This window comes from Protopterus annectens, chromosome 3.part0 (assembly GCF_019279795.1).
Source record: "Protopterus annectens isolate FY-2018-M chromosome 3.part0, PAN1.0, whole genome shotgun sequence".
Taxonomy (NCBI): Eukaryota; Metazoa; Chordata; order Ceratodontiformes; family Protopteridae; genus Protopterus; species Protopterus annectens.
In genome coordinates, this window is record NC_056731.1 from 1,961,845,584 (window position 1) to 1,961,855,997 (window position 10,414).

Sequence of the window (10,414 nt, forward strand, 5' to 3'; positions counted from 1 at the left end):
CTGCTTTGAAGCGTAGGTATCTTCTGCAGGATTCCCTTACTGGGATGTGCAGGTAGGCTTCCTTTAAATCCAGTATTGCCAACCAGGCATCCTTGCCTAGCATAGGAAGCAGCTGGTGAAGAGTTAGCGTCTTTAATTTTGGAATCACCAAAAATGTGTTTAGGATGGAGTGGTCCAGTATAGGACACCAGGAGTTGTGTTTTCTGGGCACCAGAAAAAGTCTGGAGTAGAAACCTTGTCCCTTTTCCTCTTCTGGAACAGGTTGAATAGCCCTGATGCTTAAGAGAGTGAGAATTTGCTTTTGAGCCTCTGCCCACTGATTTTGGGGTAGGTTTGGCCAACCATTTGGGGTTGGTAAGGAGTGAAAGTGGAATGTGTATCCTTGGGAAATTATATTTAAAACCCATTTGCCCTGGGTAATGAGCTCCCAATTTTTTGCCTGCCGGGCAATCTTTCCCCCTAAGGGAACAGTCCGTTGTGCAGGACTTGAAGATTTAAAGTCACTGAGACAGTTTACCATGGGGGGGGGGGGCACTCCCTGCTATGGAAGTGGGAGCCTCCCACTGTTTAGTCCTGTGAGTACCTTGGGCCTGAAGCCTGGGTGTTCTGCTGGTTCTGGGTTTGGACTGAGAAGGCCTGGAAGAGGCAGGAAAGGACCAATTTTTAGAGGGTCAATGCCTACTAAATCTGGGAGGCTGTACTTGCAGGAAATCTTTAACAGTTTGCATAGATTTAGCTTTTTCCTCCATCTCTTTAAGTACTTCTTCTGCTGTGTTGCCAAACAGGTGGTCTTGGTTTAAGGGAGCATCCAACAATTTAGCTTTAACATTATCTGGCAAAGATTGCACCTTAAGCCAAGCATGCCTTCTAAGTACAGACCACCCAGTGACAGCAGCCCTGCAAGATGCCTCTAGTGAATTAAAACCACATTGCAAAGTATGTTTTCCAGCTTGTTCAGCAGAATGCATTAAATCCTGTAAATCTTTATTTTCAGCACAGTCAGGAATCAACATAATTTTCTGTTTAAGCAATCCAGTAATATGCTGCTGATACTTAAACATATGAAAACTGTCAGTTTAAGGCCCTAATGGCCAAGGTTGCAGAAGTGTATACCTTCTTACCCCATCTATCCAGCACCCTGGAATCTCTATCAGAGGGGGTAGGATTTTTGGCAGTAGTATCCTTAATGCCCTTGAGTCCCTGTGAAATGGTCTCAGGATCCACAGTAGGATTTTTAAAAAGGAATTTGTGAGTCAGGAACCCTGTAATATCTATCAGGTTTTCTGGGAGCAGGAGGTAAAGAACCAAGTAGAGTGATGAAAGCGAACAATAATAACCAGGAACAAAACAAAGTTCGCTCAGGAGAACCAAATAAGGGTACAGACCAAGTACCAAGAGATGATGGAATACAAGGCAGTTTATTGTACAAAACCCAAACGCTTGTATGTATAATACGTTTTCGAAAGTCTTCATCAAAGGCAAAACAGCAATACAGCATAATCATCCACTTAAATACATCTATCAAACCAAGTATAGACCAATGATACCTTCAAAACAATTACATATTTAAATTAATGTTTAAAGTAAAAAAATACTTAAAGATGAAAACACTGGTCATTCTCTCAGTATAAATAAAACACATACCGAAACCATATTAATAAAATGCAATAAAAATGGATAAATGATTTGATCTATATTATATATGAACATTATTAAAACAATAGTAATTTAATTCATTTAAAAAATGATTATGTATATATAAAAGTACGTATTTATGTTAAAATTAATTTGTGTTTAATTTTTTATATAAACTAGTATTGACCTCTAGTGGCAGATTATAATTTTGCACTCCTCAACTTTAGTACTGGCATTATAGAAATTGTGTCATTGAGACCAGGAATCGTAGTGGCTTCTAATATAATCTGCCAATATAGCTCTCTATATTCTAGTCTGGTCTCCCACATACCTCCCCTGATTTCTTTGGGTACCACTTCAATAACAAAAAAATGAAAGGAAGCTGATGGACATGTAAGGGTATGTCTGAAGAGTGCATTGTTCATATTCTCCTTTTTTATTTCATAATAATGTTCGTACATCCTAGTTTTTAGTTTCCTCTCAGTTTTTCCAACATAGAAGGAACCACAGGGGGAACACACAGCTAAATAAACCACACCGCTGGTGTTACAGTTAGAAAATGTGTGGCTCTTAATATGTTTATTTCTGCTGGGTATAAAAATACTGGAACAATTTTCAACATGTGGACATTGGGAACATGAACCACCACATTTGTAAGTCCCCTTTTTTCTAGAAGAATAATCTAGTCTGGAGCCACTACCAAATTCAAATAGTCTCTTAAAATTGGTGTCCCTCCTATATATAAACTTCAAAGGTGGACTTTGTATTTGTTTTAGTTCAGTAATCTGAAGAAAACGTTCCCATTCTCTCATAATTACTTCCCTGATGTTACGCGAGTCACCCGTGTAATCCATTATGTAGGCCCCTTCGTACTTAGAATTGGAAACTAAATCGTTGTTAGGAGGATTCAATGTTTCATCCTGCCCTAAAATAGGTGCAAATCTCTCTTTCCTACCCAGGACCACCTCTCCTATAATGTCTTGAATAAGATTATCAGGGTAGTCCCTGTCTCTAAACATCTGAGACACAATCTCAACTTCCTTTTCAAAATCCTCTTCCTCAGAGGTCATACGACTAATTCTAACTAACTGTCCTTTGACCAAGTTCTTTTTCTGAAAAAGTGGGTGACCACTATTGTAATGGAGATAAGAATTGGAAAAAGTTTTTTTCCGGTAAACTTTGGAAGAAAAATAGTGGCCAAGTTTGGTCAAGGAAATATCCAAATAAACTAGTTCACTATTGTTAAAGGAATATGTAAAATCCAAAAAATCAGTGGTTCCTTTGAGGTATGTGAGGAATTCTAGAAATCTTTCATAAGAATCCTGCCAAAAAATAACAATATCATCCAGAAAACGTTTATATAGACACCAACAATGGGAAAACTCACTATTGGTAACAAATAGTTTCTCCCACCAAGACAGAACAATATTTGCATAAGTAGGGGCACATTTTGCCCCCATAGCTACCCCTCTAACCTGTTTAAAAAATTCACCCTCAAAAAACATAAAATTGTTTTTGAGTACTGTCTCCATAAGCAATAAACAGGTGTTAAAATCATTAGAACCAAAATTACCACTCTCTCTCATACTTTACTCCAGCCATAATAGACCTGTTTCGTGGGGAATAGAATCAAAAAGGTCAACTATATCCAAGGTAACAAACAGTAGATGGGGATGGAAAAGTTCAGGTTTTATGTGTCTTAAAAAATCCCATGAATCCTTCAGGATGGTGATCCCCTTATTTGAAAGGGGTTTCAATTTTACATCTAAATACCTGGCTAGGGGAGCAGTCATAGACCCCTCTGAGGAAACTATAAGTCTTAGAGGTGGATCGGAGGGATCCTTGTGAACCTTTGGAATACCAAAGACTGAAGGTGTCCTGGGATGTCTATTGTACAAAAAAATTAAAAGTATCCAAATCAATAGATTCTTCCAATAACAAATCATTTAAAAGCAAAGCAATTTTGGAATGAGCTATATTTACCTCGTTAATAGAAGCCTTGGAAATACTTTAAATCATCTAATAGCATATCTTTCATTTTGGATTCATATAAAATATGGTCCATTAAAACTGTACCCCCTCCTTTATCTGGTTGCATAATTCTTAAGGACGTGTTGTTGGTAAGTTGGTTCAACACCAATTTCTCGTCCTTTGAAAGATTTGAAATGATCTTGTGTGTATTAATAGTTTTCCTGATCTCCCTTTCCATGATAATTTCTAAATTTTTAAGCTGTGGGTGAAGAGGTGGGTTAAAAATACTTTTTCTCTTCAAAATGGGCTGTCCATGTACAGGTTGTGAGTCTGCCACCACCAAGGCCAAGTTCCTTTTACGTAAAAATAGTTTCATATTAATTATAGACTGGGGAATGTTACTTTTTCTGATGGGTATATATTTAAAACCTTTGGAAAACAGTTTAAAATGATCCAGGTTAATTACTTCAGTACTATAATTAAAAATCTTGTAATTACTATATTCAAAAATACTGCCATAGTGTTTGATTCCTGAATCGGAATCAGTATTAACTAATATCTGGGATTCCCCCTGTAATAATGTTGTTGATTGTAATAGACAGGTTTCTGGTTCCGAATTCTGTTGGACCTCCGGGGGAGGGGGGGGGGGGGGGGAATCCAAAGGGTCTGTATGATAGGATTCTGAAAAAACGTCATTATTTTCGTCACCCCCAGAGTTTCTATTAGTTGTGGACTTGTATTTTGTTCCTGTATAACCTTCTGAAGTGTATGAATTAAAGGGCCTTGGTTTGGGATAAGCAGTACCATTATGGTATTCCTTAATGTCCCTTTCCAGTTTTCCTTGCTTTCTCCTCATGTTATTTTTACAGTCAATATCAATCTGTTTGAATATATTAAAGTAATGTACTTTCTCAGACTCAACACTAAACAGAAGATCTTCCATAATAGCTGAGTTAATAGATTCCATTTTTTCCAACAGTAAATGTCTAATTCTTTCATTTTCTGCTATAAGAGCCCTAACAGTATCTAAACCACACTTATCAAAAATTTTAGAAGCTCAGAATGAAATGCAGAACCATTTTCAACCCGATTGGGAAATGAGCAGGAGGTAAAGAGTCAGTGGGCCAAGCTAGTTTCCAAAAAGGCATCACCAACTATGTCCAGTACAGGGGGGATAGCTAAAGGCCTCTGTTGGGACAGGAGTAAGAAATCCCTAAGCCTCTTTTTAGAGTCACAGTAATCCTGGCTTTCCCAGTGAAAATGCTCCCTAAGAGTATGCAAGGTTTCACCAAAAGAGAAATCCTCTGGAGGGGAAGCAGAGGGAATAGAGTCCTTTGCATCAGAATCCTCATAGGTAGATAAAGGTAAATCCTGGTCATCACAGGAAACAGAAATTTCAGAATCCTTATCAGAAGAATCATAAGCAAACTCAGTCCTACGTCTCTTAGAGGGGGAAGGTTGGCTTCCACTGATTAAAGTAATCAGGTCTTCAGCCATTCTTATCATTTGTTTCTTTAGACATAGAGTCCTGACCATGCAGTCTGGGCATCGATTTTCTAGGCATGGATCGAGTTTTAGGCCTTGAAGAAGAAGATGGCATTGGTTTAATATACAAGTCAGTAGGCCTGAATACACCCTCAGAAGTTGGTGCCTGCACAGCGGCTCCGGACCCATCCAAGGTAGAGACATCCGCAGGTTCCACAGTTGAAGCATCTTACGGCATACCGGACTCCAAATGGTTCTCAGTAGAGGCCTGCGAATCTGAAGTAGTGGGTATCAGGGGCTGCAAAAGTGCCTCACTGAGTACCGGTGAACTGGCGACTAGCTTAGGAGAAGCGTCGTCGGCAGCTTTGGACCTATACCATCTGTCTCTGTCTTTATCTTTGCATTTTTTCAGAATGTCCATAGTCGGGTGGCTTACCGAAGCCATATCTGGATAACTGAACCGAGTACCAAAATATTTAGAAGCGTAAATAAACCGACGGACGAATAGTTTGTTGTTTAAATAAGGCACAAAACCGACAGCGAGGTAACTCATGGTCAGGACCTAGGCAATGAATGCAGTACAAATGAAAATCTTTATGAGGTATTTCTATTCCACAAGAAATACAATTATTGACTTTTACTGACATTGGTTTAGAGCAAGAAAAAGTTTCCCCAACAGGGTACTTAGCTTAGTTGAAGACTTCAGTTCTGAAACTCAAAAACGAAAATTTCAGGAGTTGGCCAAACGGCACTTGCGAACTGCTTCTGCTTCGGGCACCGCACAGCAAGAAAGACTGATGTAATGGCATCACCTGCATGCTTTATACCCCTGACTACCTGACATCATGGAAGATGAAACAGCAACCGACGCAGGACCCAAGACTTTGTTAATCAGGCCGACTGAGGGCTACTGCAAGCAGATATCCCAAATGTGATGACTGTAACAGTGAAACACGAAGAACATCTGGATGTCCCTCCAAAATTGATGAAAAGATAAGACAAAAACTGATCAGGGAGGCTGCTAAGAGACCTACATCAACACTGAAGGAGCTGCAGGAATTTCTGGCAAGTACTGGTTGTGCACTACATGTGACAACAATCTCCTGTATTTGCCATATGTCTGGACAATGGGGTAGGGTTGCAAGATGGAAGCCTTTTCTTACACAGAAAAACATCCAGGCCCAGCTAAAATTTGCAAAACAATACATCAAGTCTCCCAAAAGCATGTGGGAAAATGTGTTATGGTGTGATGAGACCAAGGTTGAACGTTTTGGCCACAATTCCAAAAGGTACGTTTGGTGCAAAAACACTTCACAACACTAAAAGAACACCGTCCCCACGTTGAAGCATGGTGGTGCCTGTATCATTCTTTGGGGTTGCTTTTCTTCAGCTGGAACTGGGGCTTTAGTCAAGGTGGACAGAATTCTGAACAGTTCCGAATACCAGTCACTTTTGGCCCAAAACCTTCAGCTGTCTACTAGAAAGCTGAAAATGAAGAGGAATTTCATCTTTCAACATGACAATGACCCCAAGCATACATCCAAATCAACAAAAGAATTGCTTCACTAGAAGAAAAGTTTTAGAATGGCGCAGCCGCAGCCCAGACCTAAATCCATAGAAAATCTGTGGGATGACCTGAAGAGGGCTGTGCACAAGAGATGCCCTCGCAATCTGACAGATTTGGAGCACTTTTTCAAGGAAGAGTGGGCAAATATTGTCAAGTCAAGATGTGCCATGCTGATAGACTCCTACTCAAGAAGGCTGAATGCTGTAATTAAATCGAGTTGCTTCAACAAAGTATTAGGGTGTGCACACACAACAAAGTATTAGTTTAAGGGTGTGCACACCAACGTATTGTATGTTTTTTATTTTTTTCCCCTAACCGATTTGTTTTTCAATTGAATTGTACAGGTTATAGGTCACATTAAAGATGGGAAAAGTTTTGAAATGATTTATTGTGGTCTCATTTTTTTATCATACAAACCTGGCAGCATTTGAACATGGGTGTATAAACTTTTTATATCCACTGTACATAAAATTCTGTAATCCACTGTAACTGTACATGATTTTGAGACAGCAGCCATAAATGTGATGCCCCAACTGCTCCTTTTAAAGTTTTGTTTTGCATTATGGTATCATAAATATCATACCTTATAACAGATATCCATGTGAGCAGTGAGATATTCATTTGGTGAATAGTTAGTTTTGCAGTTGATGCTACTTAGTAGACAGAACACAGCTTGTATTCCAAAACATTTTGAAATTATATTTATTCACTGCTTGGTGGCATATAGTTTTATGAGAAGTAGAATTCCGAAGGAAAACGTAGACATCCCTTAAATTAAAATAAAATCCAAGGAGCTATGAGCAGCTAAATAACTTTTAGATCTGGAAAAATACAGTAAAGCAATTGTTTTTGACATAATAAAAATATAGCAAGAGGTTGACACAGGAATGTATTGTTCTAAGGTACTGATTGTGGTCTTTAAATGCTGGGATAAGGTTTGATTTAGTGGTGGAAGCCCTTTCAGTTTCATTCTTTCTGAGTACAATATACCAGGTACAGTTTGGTTAGGGAGGAGCGAGGTAAAAAAATGTAATTGGTGGAACCCTCCTACCTAGTTTATTTTCAACTTGCACTCACCACAAAGTACAGTTGCGTACACTTACCATAAATGTAGATGTTCAAGTGTATTCACTGTTGCAGTCATCACACTTGGATTATCTGCCTGCAGGTAGCCCTCAGTCAGACCGAATACCAGAGTCTTGGGATTTCTGCGTCGGATGATGTCGCTTCTTCCATGACATCAGGTCGTCAGGGGTATAAAACATGCAGCCGCCATTACATCAGGTTTTTTTTGCACCAGATGTCAGGAGCCCCCAAAACAGGAAGCAATTACATGGTGGGGAACACCCTTAGTAAAAAGTAAATACCATTGTTATAATATATGGCCAAAAAAAAGAATAGGTAGAAAGTATAGAGACGTCAGGGGGCTGAAGGGAGGGTAACTAGGACTGCAACAGTGAATACACTCGAACATCTACATTTATGGTAAGTGTACACAACTGTACTATGTTCTTCGTGTTTCACTGTTGCAGTCATCACGCTTGGGTTGATTCCCAAAGCTGAGGAAGGGTGGAGGCAGTCAAGAAGCATTAGGGCTGGCTACCAGGCCTTGTAAAACTGCTGTGGTAAATCTAGCTCTGGATTTAGAAAAGATAGGTAAGTGGTAATGCTTGGTGAAGGTGTGTACAGAACTCCAGGTTGCAGCTTCCAGGATGTCCCTGGTAGGGACTCACAGAGGTTGAGCTAGCCCTAGTGGAATGGGTTCTGATCTCCTGTGAGGTAGGCTTTCCATTGTGTTTGTAGCAGAAATTGATGCAGTGTGCTATCCATTTAGAAATGGTTTGCTTTGAAATTGCCTTGTCCTCTACCCCTGTAGCAAAGCTGACTAGCAGCTGGTCAGATTTTCTGAAAGGTTTAGTCCTGTCCAGATAGAACCTAAGCTGCCTGTGCACGTCCAGTGAGTGCAGGATCCTTTCCCCTTTATTCTGAGGATTTGGGAAAAAGGTTGGCAAATGAATGGATTAGTTTAAAGCCACACTAGATACCACCTTGGGCATAAATGATGGGTTAGTCCTGAGGGAAACCCTGTCCACATGGAAGATAATGAAGGGTTCCACAGCCATAAGGGCTTGCAATTCAGACACTCTTCTTGCTGAAGTGATGGCTAGAAGTAAGGTTGTCTTCCAAGAGAGGAATTTTAACTCTGCTGTAGCTGCAGGTTCAAAGGGAGGAAGCGTGAGCTTCTCCAGTACAAAGTTAAGGTCCCAGGCTGGAGTTGGAGCTCTCCTGGGGGGTCTTAAAATTTTGTCTCCTCTCAGGAATTGTTTGACCAGTGGGTGAAAGAAGAGGGGTGGCTCAGTATTGTAATGAGCTGAGGTGGCAGAGGCATGGATATTAACTGAAGAGAACGATAGGCCTTTGGGAGCAGTTCTGGTAGGTAATTTAGTATTTGAGGTACGTTGGGCACGTTTGTGTCCATTCCCTGAGACTGGCTCCAAGAACAGTATCTTTTCAACTTTTCTGAATAGGATTTCCTAGTACTAGACCCTCCTTGCCTCAAGGATGACATCCAGCACCTGTTTACTGAGGGTTGCTGGTGATGTGTTCAGGGGATAAGTCAGGCTGCTAGGTTCAGGGCTTGTAGCTGAGGATGCAAAATCTGGCCCTCCTGCTGTGACAGCAGGGAAGGGGTCTGAGGCAGGTGCCAAGGTGGCACTATTGCCAGACTGCGCAAAAGTGGGTACCAGTGCTGGCATGGCCAGTCTGGCGCAATCAGGATTGTCCTTAGCTTGTCCTGTCTGACATTTAGTAGAACCTTTGAGAGGAGGGGCAGAGGGGGAAAGGCATAGATTGAGAGGTTTTCCCTTGTAAAGGACAGAGCATCTACTTTCCATGCTTGGCTGTGGGAAGTTCTGGTGCAATATATGCTCAACTGATAGTTCTGCGGGGAAGCAAAGAGTCTACCTCTGGTGCCCCCCACCTGTGGATCAGAAGTTTGAATGATTTGGGTTCCAGTTTCCACTCGTGTGGTTCCATTAGATTTCTGCATAGGTCGTCTGCCATTGAATTTAGTTTGCCTGACAGGAATTGAGCTTGCAGGTGCACTTGATTGCTCAAGGCCGTGTTCCACAGAGCCATGCCTAACCTGCAGAGTGGGTAGGAATGGGTTGCCCCCACCTGTTTATGTACCACATAACTGTGGTGTTGTCTGTCTTTATCAATAGTTGTCCTGGAAGAATAAGGTATTTGAAGGCTGTCAGTGCATTCTGTACAGGTACCACCTCTTTTTGATTGATATGCAGTTGCATTTGTTTTGGGCTCCATTTGCCTTGAATGCATTTTCCTGCCATGTGAGCCCCCCATGCATAGTCTGATGCGTCTGTTGTTATGGTTTGTGTGGCGGGGGTTTGAGTGAAAGGGAGTCACTTGTTGTGGAAGCAGGCCTCTGCCCACCAAACAAACTCTGTCCTTAGAATGTTGACACAAGATACTTTTTAAGTACCATTAAAGTTTCCTCATATGCAGTCTTGCATATGGAATTAGTAGAATGCAAGAGGCCATGAACCATAGGGCTTGCAGTATTTTTTTTTTTGCAGATAGCTGGGTTTGAATGGCTAGTAGATTGAAGTAGTTTGTCAAATAAATCTGTTTTTCTGGAGTGAGGAATGCCATCTGGGAAGTTGTGTTCAAGCTTGCTCCCAGGAATGCAATCTTTTGGCTGGGTACCAGATGTGATTTATTTTGGTTGATGGTAAA